The sequence below is a fragment of the Meleagris gallopavo genome, chromosome 3 (assembly GCF_000146605.3).
Source record: "Meleagris gallopavo isolate NT-WF06-2002-E0010 breed Aviagen turkey brand Nicholas breeding stock chromosome 3, Turkey_5.1, whole genome shotgun sequence".
Lineage (NCBI taxonomy): Eukaryota > Metazoa > Chordata > Aves > Galliformes > Phasianidae > Meleagris > Meleagris gallopavo.
The window spans coordinates 86,731,309-86,745,148 of NC_015013.2; positions in this window are offsets into that span (position 1 = coordinate 86,731,309).

The following is a 13,840-nucleotide window of genomic DNA, read 5'->3' on the forward strand; positions in this document are numbered from 1 at the left end:
ATGTGCCATGGAGCACAGAACCTTTTGCCAACAGAAATTTTGCCAGAAAATGCAAATGACTCTCAAAGAAACCTTTGTCAGTAAATGAGCATTTGTCTAAATGCCCACACACCCCATATTTTTTCCTGATAATTCTTAACCAGAAACAATTCTGAGCCCACATCATGAAATGAAAAATAAACAGAGACTGAAATGTACCCACCACAACACCAGCCACCAGGAACACATCATCCAAGACAGATTATTACATTAATTGAACTACTCTACTACAAGCAGATATTACCACAGAAGACTTCAGCATTAGACCAAGGCTTCAGGGCAGCCCATCAACATCTGCCCAACCTCTGCATCTCATTCTGCTCCCAACACTCTTCTCCATTAATAAGATCAGGGACATCCTTCCCAGTGGTATCAATGGCTTGTCAGCTAAAATTCAAATCAATCAAGCCCTGGAAGCAGATGCAGCAAATAACTCAATCATGTTCATCATTTTAACTTACCCTATTGATGCACCAGGTCAACCCTGAAATCTCTATTCACATTATCAGCCTTCATGATATTAAGATAATCACACAGAAGACTGATTAGAAGTTTCCCATAATTTCAAAGCATAAGAATTACCACATGGGAACACTTTATCATTACCCCTCTTTGATTACAGAGAGTGCTTTCTTCTCCAGAAATTAGGACAAGGAATATCGTACGAAAAAGAAGCACCACCAAAACAAAACTGAGCTCCTCCTTTCAATAATGGGGCAGTAGGTGCTGTACATACATTTCTGAACAAGCATGAAGTTCGCTGCTTTTAAAGAAGAACATCTGCTGAAAATCTTTAAGAGACTTTCAAGCTTCCGTGAATTACCTTTATTTTACCTAAACTGTATTGGAGGACAATCTAATTCCTCCTGGCTGATTTGGAAAACGATTGAAAATAGCTGCCTTAACACCATTCACTCCTCTAAGCTCTGCTTTGATGGGGACTTTGGTCTGCACTTTGGTAGGCTACAAGTTCATGTCCTCACAATCCATTCTCTGTTGTCTGTCCATTTACAGGCAGTCTTCAAGTTACAGAATCACAGATTCCGGGTTGAAAAGGACCACAATGATCATCTAGTTTAAACTCCACTGCTATCTGCAGGATCACCAACCACCAGACTAGGCTGCCCAGAGCCACATCCAGCCTGGCCTTGAATGCCTCCAGGGATGAGGCATCCACAACCTCCTTGGGCAACCTGTTCCAGTGCTTCACCACCCTGTGTGAAAAGCTTCCTCCTACAGGCCATAATATTATCCCCATGCAGTGCTACAGGCTTAGGGATGAGCGGATGGATGACTGTGAAGAGGAAAGGGACCTGGGGGTGTTGGCTGATGCTCAGCTGAACATGAGCCAACAGTGTGCCCAGGTGGCCTGCATTAGAAATAGTGTGGCCAGCAGGAGCAGGGAGGTGATCATCCCCCTCTACTCAGCACTGGTGAGGCCACACCTTGAGTACTGTGTTCAGTTTTGGGACCCTCACTACAAGAAAGACATTGAGGCCTTGGAACATGTCCAGAGAAGGGCAACAAAGCTGGTGAGGGGTCTGGAGCACAAGTCTTAGGAGGAGCGGCTGAGGGAGCTGGGATTGTTCAGTTTGGAGAAGAGGAGCTCAGGGGAGACTTCAATGCACTCTACAACTTCCTGAAGGGAGGTTGTGATGAGGAGGGGTTTGGGCTCTTCTCCCAGGCAGAAAACAGGACCTGAGAAAATAGCCACAAATTGTACCAGAGGAGGTTTAGATTAGACATAAGGAAGAACTTTTTTTTCCTCAGAGAATGGTCAGGCACTGGAATGGCTGCCCAGGGAGGTGGTGGAGTCTGGCAGTGTTCAAGAGGCATCTGGATGAGGAGCTGTGAGATATGGTTTAGTGCTTGTGGTAGCAATGGTAGTGGGAGGACGGTTGGACTAGATGATCTTGCAGGTCATTTCCAACCTTGTGATTCTATGATTCTAATATCTAACCTAAACCTCCCTTGTCTCAGTTTAAAACCATTCCCCCTTGTCCTATCCATCATCATAAACAGTCATTGTCATATAATTCAACAGTCTTATCTCACAAAATTTAACAGGAAAAGAACTAATTTTTATCATCTTGAAGTCAACTGTTCACTTCCAACTAGCTATTTTTCTTCCTACAACAAATAAAATACAGCAACATTTTGTTATTTATGGAAATTGATGTTTTCTCCAGCATGTATGCAGAGGGAAACAATTTGTATCGAGATTTTAGGATTATTTAAAGAGAAAGGGAAAAAAATGTAAGCAAAAACTAATCAAATAGCCCTACTTGGGAAAAAAAAGAACAACAAATATTTTGACTGAAGCTCACCATTTCTGATAGCAGCTTTCAAGAATGCAGATATAATCATTTATTGATCTCACATGCACCAAGAAGATTTCACAAAACAAGAAAAAAATCACAAGGGATGTAGCCCAACAACAATCTTCTCCATTAACTCAAGAACAATGTTCTACTGAATATTTCAAGCGCAATTACACTGTAACAAAATGGCATCATGCCACAAAGTCCTATAAATTATTCTCTCTCAATACTTCCCTTCCAAGCAAACTTGCCAGGAGGCTGAATAAATAAAGTGTTCTGAGATCAAAGGATGAAAGACACTGAAGAAACGCTGAGGATCCTTCAAATTACCATGTTTGTTTGAAAGCAGAAAAAAATACCTTAGTAGCTGGTGTCACGACTTCCAACTGGGATCTGGCCATTTGGCCAAGTCAGACCAAATGGAACACACGAATGACTTCTCACTCTAATCAGCAAATATACAGAGATAGTCACTTGCAAATAACTGGGAATTATCGTGCCAATGAGATGCTTTCTGCAGAAGAATATAACAACTACTGCTTTACACAACGACAGCCCTCTCTCCATGTTGTGACTCCCACACATCTAATTCTCCTGGCTGTATTTTAGAACTACCAACAGGAGAAAACTTTCCACTAAGTTTCTTTAATGGCAGGGGGATTGAAACTAGATGATCTCTGAGGTCCTTTTCAACCCAAGCCATTCTATGATTCTATGATGCAGATAAAGCATGGCAAGCAGCAGAGAAGCAAGCTGAAAACAGGGTGATGCACGAGCTCCAGAAGACTCCAGGTCCCACGGCTATGACAGGCATGCTTTCATCAAGAGTCCCAAATGTCTTTTCTTCAGGTCATCACTTCAGCATTTAAGGCTCCAAATGCTAATTAACCAACGGCTTGAACATGCAAGTTGACTTCTTCCTCTTAAGCAAAGCATTTGTGAAATTTGTTTTCATATTACCAAGAATTAGTAACACCAAGCTCAATAAATACAAAGTGATGCACAACGGAGGGGAAGTGTTACAACATCCATGCTCCTTTCACAAAACGAAGCTAAGAAAAAGGAAATACATCTCACAACTGGCAACTAAACAGTAACTTTGCCCAAGGCTGCTACTCACTGGAAAGCAACAGGATGTATAAGAAAGAAGAGAATAATTGAGGAATTATTATAATCTTATTAGGTAAAATTAGCAGAGCTGCCTCATTAGGAGCTTGTTATTTTTAATAGAGAAGGAGACATAAAAAAGTAAAGATGAGAGACAAAAAAAAAACCACTTCTCACGTATGGTGATGGAGAAGAAGGAAGGAGGATGCATTCAAGGCCCCAGGCTGGATGTAGCTCTGGGCAGCCTGGTCTGGTGGTTGGTGACCCTTCCAACATTGCAGTGGAGTTTAAGCTAGATGATCATTGTGGTCCTTTCTAACCCAGGCCATTCTATGATTCTATGACACAGTGAAGAGATGAATTCTATTTAGAAAACAGACTGACACCAAACGCAGCAAAGAAAGTTCCTCAGTAAGAAAGTTTTGGGGCAGACAGTTGTGGAACCTCTTTGTTTCCTCCCGCATATGACCAAAATCAGTTTTCTCCCATGAAAAATAAGTCAGGGTATTCAAGAGATAAGTGACATTTTTTAAGTAACTAAACTGTAGTACAGAATGTAAAGACCAAGAACACAAGCCTCCAAAGGACAGTGAAGGAGACTTACAGGGCCAGCCAACACTGTCCTAAATAAGTTGTAACACAAATGCTTAAGACAAGCTTAAGAGTTAATGATCAGGAAACTGGGAAAAAAACCTGTCACAGTACTCACCTATAGCACTACTTTCTCTTCTTTTAAGCACAATGGTCACAATCCAAAAGAGAGATTCTGGAGCTAAATGAACCCAATGTGTCACTAGCCAATACCTAGACTGCTTATAATTAAAGGCACCATTAAGCCTTCAGGAAGCCAGATGCTAATCCACGTCAAAGTTGCACAGCTGAATTTGTTCCAAGAGATATAACACCCCCCAAAGGGATGTATTTTTATGGAAGCTTTTTCTGTACCCTACAATCTTAGGATCATCCAAGATGCTTCTGCACTGTTTTTAAAAGGCTTTCCCCAGTCATCTGCCAGCTAATTTAAGATGGAATAAGCGGGGGGAAAAAAAAGAAGAAAAAGCCCATGTAATCACTGATACAGAGGGGGAAGTTAATAAAATAAACAATAATCTTGTTTGCACAGAGAAACAGATCTCTTCTTCTGTATTTCTCATTTTTGAAGGGTGAAGGGAAAGTTTCTTTTTCACATGCTTACTTTATCGGGGTCAGAAAAGCCAAGCGACTGTAAATTCCTGCAGATTGATAAATACCACAAGCATAGTTCATCCATTCTTGAAAAAAAAATTTATAAGCAATGCAGAAGGATTATTAAATATCATGAAAAGGGCTCTCAGACAACCTGGTCTGAGTAACAGAACACCATGAATTATCTTTCTGATGAAGACACTAATTGAGTTTTCCCCTCTGCATTAATGGGGGGGAGGGGACAAACTAGAAATCAACTCAGAAACAACCAAGATACTAAAAATATTACTATCAAAACGCATGAGGGTCAGAAAATAAATTCTTAGCTGCCTTCTCAGAATAATGCAGAAAGCAAGTCTATTCTTAAGTATACAGCAAGGCCAGTGAGTTTGGGAAAGAGACAGATGGGAGAATATGTAGGAGAGCATGTTCCCAAGTACTTCCACAAATAGGCTACCAAAAGTTGAGGAGATGCTGTCTCACAAGAGATGCAGAAGTCATAGAAGATCAGAAAGAGATAGAAAAGTACTACTTGTTCTATGTCACCACCTCCAGTTGCTTATCCTTTACTTTCCGTTATTTGCAAAATGAAATGGCCACCCATGCTCGTGGGAGTGACAGATACCACTTTATCAGCCTTCCCCAGCAACGTGGTAATGATTGCCAGAAAGAATTATGGTGGTGGTTCTTCATCAGTGCTTACTTTCCCATCTCTGAGTCCCATTCTTTGGTTACTTCAGCCACTCCTGTAACACAAAGCTCTTACTGGCCAGCTACAGCCTGATTGGAAAACTGGGAAATTAATTGTCTCAGGAGATGAAAGATACATCTGCAGGAAATCAGGCATCTTCTGCTCTTCAGAAGATGGAGCACTGAAAACAGATGGAAATCTTCCTTTTGAGGCTCATGATACAGATGCTGGTGATGGATTGATGGTTGGACAAGATTATCTTAGTGGTCTTTCCAACCTTAATAGTTCTATGAAATATGTAATTCAATTGAATCAGTTAACTGATTATGCAGCTGTAATTCAAAACTAAACCTAAATGATCCATTGCAAAAACTTGCCTTTTTATTTTCAATATTTCTGACATCCAATGCACAGCCTTATTCACAGTCAAGTCAGAGTAAAATCAGTTACTGCCAACACAGCTGGATCCCAACAGCCCTTTTACTAAAGGTCAGTGTAAAAATTAAGGGAGTGACAGATTACTAAGAGAAATACAGCAACACAGCTGCACATTTTCCAATCAAAAGTCATCTCATAGAAATGGAAATAACCCAGGTGCAAGAGGATGCAACAGTGCATATGCATGGCAGTTTGCATTAGTTCAGCTTCTAACCAAATCATAACTAGTCACAGGATCACTACGGTTGGAAAAGATCTATAAGAGCACCTAATCCAACCGTTCACATACCACCACCATTTCCCCACTAAACCATGTCCCTCTGTACTACAACTAAACGTTTCTCCAACACCTCCAGAGACTGTGACTCAACCACCTTCCTGGGCAGTTCATTCTAGCATGTCTGCCCTTTCAGAGGAGAGATTTTTCCTAACATCCAACCCGAATCTCCCCCTGAATCTCTTCCACACAGTCTTCCAGCCATTCTGCCCCAAACCTGTAGAACTGCCTACGGTTCTCACGGCAAAAGTGCAGGATCTGGCACCTGGTCTTGCTGAACTTCATCCCACTGGCCTCAGCCCAGCAATCCAGCCTGTCCAGATCCCTCTGAAGGGCCATCCTATCCCAGGCAGATCAACACTTCCTCCCAACTCAATGTCATATGCAAACTTACTGAGGGTATACTCAATTCCCTTGTCTAGGCAATCAAAAGATTAAAGATTGAACAGGATAGGCTCCAATACCAACCACTGGGGAACATCACCTGTGACTTGTCACCAGCTAGATTTAACTGAATTCACCACCATAATTATTGTATGCACAATTATTTCATTATAGCTGTAAACCTAAATTGTCATTTCCAGTTGTCAGATGAACAAATCAGCTGACATAAGCATATTTGCCTACAGTTCCTGAAAAGACAGATAACAGAGTGCAAAGAGGCCTATCCAAGGCTTAGGTGAAGAGAAACTATAAAAAAAAGTTCTTGTTTTTCATATATTTCACAAGTCAAAGCATTGCATGCTCTCCAGTTTCCATGAGTTGTATTTATTTATGACCGTTCTTAATTCAAGAAGCAAACTAGAAATGATAATGCATGATCTTCCTGCAAAATGAAACCGAGACGGATGAAAGGTGAGAGGTATAATTTAAGACAGTATATATTTTTCACTGTACCAAGAATGCTGCATTCAAGCTGCAAGAAAGGTTGCTAGTAAATTGAAGTCAGCAAAAGGTAACAGAAGAATTTACAAATAACATCTCAAAAGAGAAAGGAAATCACTTGAGCATTCAGAGAAAAGAACAAGCAGACAGTACACAGGATCACTCCTCTCCTCAGACATGTGTGAGCACAGTCATCTTCAGAGGCTCACAAGATCCTGAGATGAAGCATCTGAGACTTGCATTGGTGCCATCCGTAGTAGCACCTGTTGTGACACCTCCTCACCAAAGCCATGCATGCAATGACAAACAGGTTTGAGTCATCTCCTTTCTCCCAAATGGCTCATTCCTTTTAATGTAGAAGTGTCAGCAGCCGGGATCTTCCTTCAAAGTGTAGAGATGATCGTTTCCCTGAGCTGGCTGGGTTAAGCTCTCAGCCTTTTGTACAGGAGATCAAGTGAAGAGTTCATTCCTTTCCCCCTGAACACTAAAATCTGATGAAAACACAGTTTCTCAAGTAAATGAGAAATTCTTTATGTGCTCTTTGAAGAATGGAGGTCTACACTGCACATCAACAGGCAACCAAAGAGACAGCACTGTGTCTCTTCAATGTCTTTTCTGCTTTCCTTGTCAGCTCAAAATCCAGCTGAGAGTTGCATGCTGAGGGCACAGAATCATAGAATGGCCTGGGTTGAAAAGGACCACAATGATAATCTAGTTTCAACTCCACTGCTATCTGCAGGATCACCAACCACCAGACCACACTGCCCAGAGCCACATCCAGCCTGGCCTTGAATGCCTCCAAGGATGGGGCATCCACAACCTTCTTGGGCAACCTGTTCCAGTGCTTCACCACCCTCTGAGTGAAGAACTTCCTCCTAATATCTAACCTAAACCTCTCCTGTCTCAGTTTAAAATCATTCCCCCTTGCCCTATCACTATCCACCCTTGTAAACAGCCATTCCCCCTCCTGTTTATATGCTCCCTTCAAATACTGGAAGGCCATAACGAGGTCTCCCCGGAGCCTTCAGGGCAGGCTGAGTCTCAATTTGTTTTCCAGCATGGATCACCAACATACACAGTCTTACCTACCATCAAGCAACTTAAAATCCAACATTGCCCAGTCCAGTGGCTGGCAACCCTGCCCACAGCAGGAGAGGTGGAAGTAGATGATCTCTGAGGTCCCTCCAACCGAAGCCCTTCTATGTTTTTATGACAGTTACCATGACCTCACAGAGGAGCTACTCTGCATATTTGGGTTCTTTGGGACCATAATTTCTTTGGTTAGGAGTCCAGGGGAATACAAAGGATACACAGAGTTGCGACAGGGGAAGGTCAGGTTGGGTGTTACGAAAAGCTTCCTCACCAGAAGGTGGTGAGCATGGAACATGCACCCCAAAGCATTGCCATGGCCCCAAGCTGCTGGATTTCATGAGCATTCGGATGACACTCTCAGACACAGGGTTTGGATTTTGGTTAGTTCTGTGTGGAGCCAGAAATTGGTCTCAGTGATCCTTACAGGTCACCTCTAACTCAGGATATGCTCTGACTCCAAGATCCCTGCTCTCATCTCTTATAACACTCCCTCTGCCACAATGACTCCATTCTCTTGCTGTATATCAACACATACCCATGGATGTTCTGCCATCACAGCTTCAATTCCCACTCACTTTTCAATTCCCTCTCCAAAGTATCCTCCCAAGTACAAGACAAGCAGCAAGCAGCACAGATGAATAATCTAGACCTATACACTTACTGACTGGTTGACTGGATGCACTAACCGTTCAACTGAATGATCCTGCAGAAAATAGGTAATTGCTGAATTTTCCTCTGTTTTCCTTGTGGACATTGAGATATTAAGCTCTTATGTGCTTCATGAACAAGTTCACTGATGGTTGGGTGGAGAAGAAAAGCCCAGATCAGTGATCTGTACTCTTCTCTCTGATGTGATTAACTCAGCCAACCTACTAAAGTGGAAAAAGCATAAAGACACCAACAGGAGAAAGCCTTAAAGGAAGTGAGAGACTTCAGACTTTCAAAAGATAAATTCCACTTCTGAAAACAACCTAACAGTGCTCATTTGTTCTCACTTTCATACCCTGGACCCACATGCTGTGTTTGTATTTAATTTTCTGGTTCGCCAAGTAGAAAAATAACCCATTCCTCAGGCTTCTCCTTTTATTCATGCACTTGGTCAGAACCAAGCTGAACATGCTGAGATGTCATTAAAGGTTTCAGGTACTCCTAGTTCTGGTTTGCACTCACAGTATACCAAAGCATCAATAATGGACACTCCACTCTCCACACCATGGACAATGGCACTGCCCAGAATAATCTACCTTTGGTATCACACGTCAAACAAGGTCCCATCACACCAGCCAAGGTCATTCCACGCTATGATGGCTCACTCTCTCTCTTCAGCTATGGATGCAGGCAAGATTAAGTTAAAAATTAATAATTGTTTGAGTTGGAAAGGGACCCTTAAAGACCATCTAGTCCAACTCCCTGGCGATAAACAGGGTCACCTATAGGTAGATCAGGGAGCTCAGAGCCTGATCTTGAATGTCTGTATGGATGGGGAGACCCATCCACCACCTCTCTGGGCAACCTGTTCCAATGCCTCATCACCATTAGCATAAAAAATTTCTTCCAGACATATCCAATCTAAATCTCCCCTCTTTTCATATGAAATCATTTCCCTTTGTCCTATCACAACAGGGCTTGCTAAAACGTCTGTCCCCATTTTTCTTATAGCATCCCTTCAGATACTAAAATCCTTCCTCACCTCTTCTAGCCAAACACCAAGTCCCTTTTTTTTTATTGACAGAGTTTCATTTTGAATAAATCAGACTATGGAATTGGCTCACCACACAGACACGTGGACGCCAGTACTGGCAATAATAGAGGGTGAAGGCAATGGAAGCCTTTAAAAAAAATAATAATAAAAAAAAATCTTGACTTATACTGGCCTGAAGTGATGCGAAATGGCACCTTTGGGCTGCAGCTCCACGATGCATTAGCTCTGACAAAGGGAGGTAAGTTAGGACCTTCCCACACTGCTCCTTCCCTGCCCCACACCACGCTTGGCTCTCCACTCTCCCTCTAATACAGCAGCCAGCAGCTCATGCTGTAAATCAGATCAATGAAACATTCAGTTAAAAATAACAGCCAAAACCTCCTCCATTGCAGGAGCGCCTTTAGTATATAATAAATGATGAAAGCACGTTGCTAAAAAAAGCAAGCTGAGCTGAGAGAGATTTCTGAAGAAAAGGTGGCAAGAGCAGCACCAAGCCCAGCCAGCAGAAAAGGGACAGACAGAGAATAAAACTAAAATCAAACCTCTGGCTGAGGCCCCACACATCCATAAGAGGGAGGAACTGATCCATACTGACCTGCAGCTCAGCAGTGTGTCCCAGATACATGCTAAGACCTTTGTTGTTTCCCAGCAGAACCATGACTAAACACCAAATTAAATTAATAATGACTCCACATTAACTGTTCAGTGTCAGTAACCATAATAGTTCAATGTCCTGCTCCCACCATGACAGTGCTGTGGGTCCACTATCTGGGTTGGGATGCTCCAAGCTCTACCAGGTGACCAGAATAACCCTGATATATAACCCAGCACCTCTAGCCAGTGGTCATGTGGCTTGAAGAGGACATTACCTGGCCATTCTAGCTCTGCATGGACAGGACAAGAGCAGAACATCCCGGGAAAACTATTATTCTCCCACTGGGAGAAAGCCCTTAGGCATCTCATGCGTTATTTATGCAGCACAGCTGAGAAAAAAGGTTTTTTACAACCATTTTTATGATGCTGGGAAACATGAGGTCTTTTTGGTGTTTGGGGTTTTTTTTGTAGGGTTTTTTTTCATCTTGTTTCTGCAACAACATCTGTGGCCAGCTCTCAGCTTTACCATGCATACCTCTAGGACATGTGCTGCAGCTTCTCAGCTGCTTCCCATCCCATTTCCATCTCAGCTGTTTCCAATGCCACGATGCATACCTGCTACTGTAGCTGCAGCTTTTAATACCTTTTACAAACATGTAATTCACTCTGCATTTCATTTTCCAAACAGCAGCAATAGCAAGTTTACTGAACTGGCTAATACGTAAGGACACCATCTCCAGAGCAAAGGAATGGCAACACAGATGGAATGAGAAGTACAGAGGGAACACAGCATCCCACCTGAGTCATAGAATCACAGAATCATTGAATCACTAAGATTGGAAAAGATCTCTAAGATCATCTAATTCAACCATCAACCCACCACCACCATGCCAACTAACCATATTCTTCACTGCCACATCTATACATTTCTTGAACACCTTCAGGAATGATGACTCCATCACCTTCCATGAAGTGGTTTGGAATGATGCAACATCTTGGCCTTCAGGCTTTTGTTAATTCTCACATTGGAAGCCAGAGACTTCCCACATTCAAATCAAACTCAATGTTAAATAAGAGGGATTGAAAAATATATTAAAAATGCACTCTTAAGGTATGTCATGCAGCATATTTCAAACAAATGCTATCAAAAGCTATTTCAGTACAGGGTTTCCACTTACTTTCAGTGTTTACACAACTAAAAAGTTTAATCTCTTCCACATGTTTTAACTTAATTGCACAGAGAAATTCACCAGCACAGGACGTTGCCAACAACCCTGTAGTCCACATCTTTGCAGTCTTGCCAGGCTGCAGACTCCCTAAATCCATCCTTCTGGAACATAAGATTTCCTCCGGACCTACTATTCAAAAAGTCTCCAGCTGGCCTTTCCTTCCACCCTCTTAACTGCAAGAACTCATTAACACACAAAATAAAATCAAGCTACCCATGTCAGGAAACATCCTTCTTTTCCTGTGCTTACACAGCTTCTACCTTGCGGTATCTTATATCCTACAGCTCATACTCAATGACTACCAGCTGGACCTTCAATAGCAGGACATATATTTGTATAGCTCTACTCACTCTATGTGCAAGTAAGAGCTTTCCAATCAGATATTAGCATTCAATCTCTTCTCCGTCATTCCTACAGCACGCTGCAATACATCATCATCAGGTTCTTGCTTCAGCTCACCATGATGGGGTACAGCTCATTATTTTGGGGACAGCTTCCAGGCACAGTCTCTCAGCTGACTCTTACAGACCACTGCTGTGCCAAGTCCAGATACTGCCAGAAATCGCATGCACTACAAGAAAAAAAACATGTGCATAATCCACCACTTTTCTAAAAATGGTCACAAATAGGTAGGTGGATGGCTGGACTAGATGATCATAGAGGTCTTTTCCAACCTTAATGATCCTATGATTCTAACAGTGAACAAGATGTAATATACACTATATTTTAGTTGACGTGTGACTATGTCAGAGCCAAAGCAAGGTGATTCCAGTCCATAACATTCCTGATTCACCAAGAAGGTGCAGAACCTCAGATCCCAAATCTAGAAGGTACTAAGTGTAACACAGCATCAAATTGCTCAATTTGCTTCATATTAAATAGACAGGACAGAGGTTGTTGATGCTGAAGCAATTCTCAGCAATTCAGGCAATCTGTATTGAATTGCTAGGTTTGCACAAACTCTGTAATGCAGTATTGTGTATCTAGGAGGAACAGAGACAAGGCATGCTCAGCACCTGCCTCCATAGCATCCTACTGCTGGAAAATGAAGAGAAAAGAATCTTGGTTTAATGTGGTGTTATTCTGATTCAGTATAGCACAAAAAGAAATGGATTTGCATCATTTAGTTTTTAACCCTCCAGTAGATTAAAATTAAAAAAAAAAAAAATACACAAACATAACAAGATACAACAGCAATTATGAAGAGGGTGGCCAGAAATTGGTGCTACATTTATCATGGGAACAGTTGGGGAGTTCCCCTGAACCAGCTCATACCATTGATGAAGGCATTTCTTTGCATCAGCCTGCTGCGGTACGCAGATAAACCACAGCTGCACTGCATGCATAAACTGTGCTTAGATACATAAATCTTAACAAAGTGGCTTCTTCTTTTGAGGCAAAACCAGAAAGAATTGTAAGTTGCATTAAAGATTTGCTTTCCCACCCTTTCCTCAATCGTCTGAAAGATCAATTGAAGTGATTTGGCATAAAACAGGCAAAGACGAGCGCCTTCCAAAATAAATAAATAAATAAATAGCTTTTAATGATTTCCATAGGAGATGAGCATAGCTGTTTAAGGATTCACAAAGTAAAAATGAAGAAAAGGTTTAACCATCCATTTCAGAAGAAATAAAATACTTTTCTGAAGCCTTCCATCACTTGCAAAGTTTTGAGTGCTCAAATACAAATATTAGTAACACGCCACAACAAGCCGAATTGTTTCCCCTCACACAAGAATACGGTGAGTCCCTCCTCTGCATACACACATTTGCTGTTTCCACTGCTCTTCTATTTGCAAAGATTTGAAAAAGAAACTACGAGAAGTCCTGTGGTGATTTTAACACATTCCTTCCCTTCTGAAAAACTCTTGCTCTTCTGGATACCAGGAATCAAACAGTCCTGCAACACTGTGAAACCATGGAACACCAGAGTTAGACCTCTGCATGCTGACCATCAACGTGACTCATAGGAATAAGCCCTAGCACCGCAAGGGCATCCTTGAGCTCAACTGGTTCCCTATTTACCAAGCTTAATGGTCATTGGAGGGAAGGGTTGAAGGATCACCCCACCAAGCAATCTGAAGACCTACTTTCTGCTTCCTAACATTGCTCCATATGATTCCTTGCAAGGCATTCTCATCAGAAACACTTCACAGGATTACAGAACTGTCTGAGTTGGAAGGAATCCTTAAAGACTATTTACTCTAACTCCCCTGCAGTGAACAGGGACATCCACAGCTACACCAGGGTGCTCAGAGTCCCATCCAGCCTGACCTTGAAC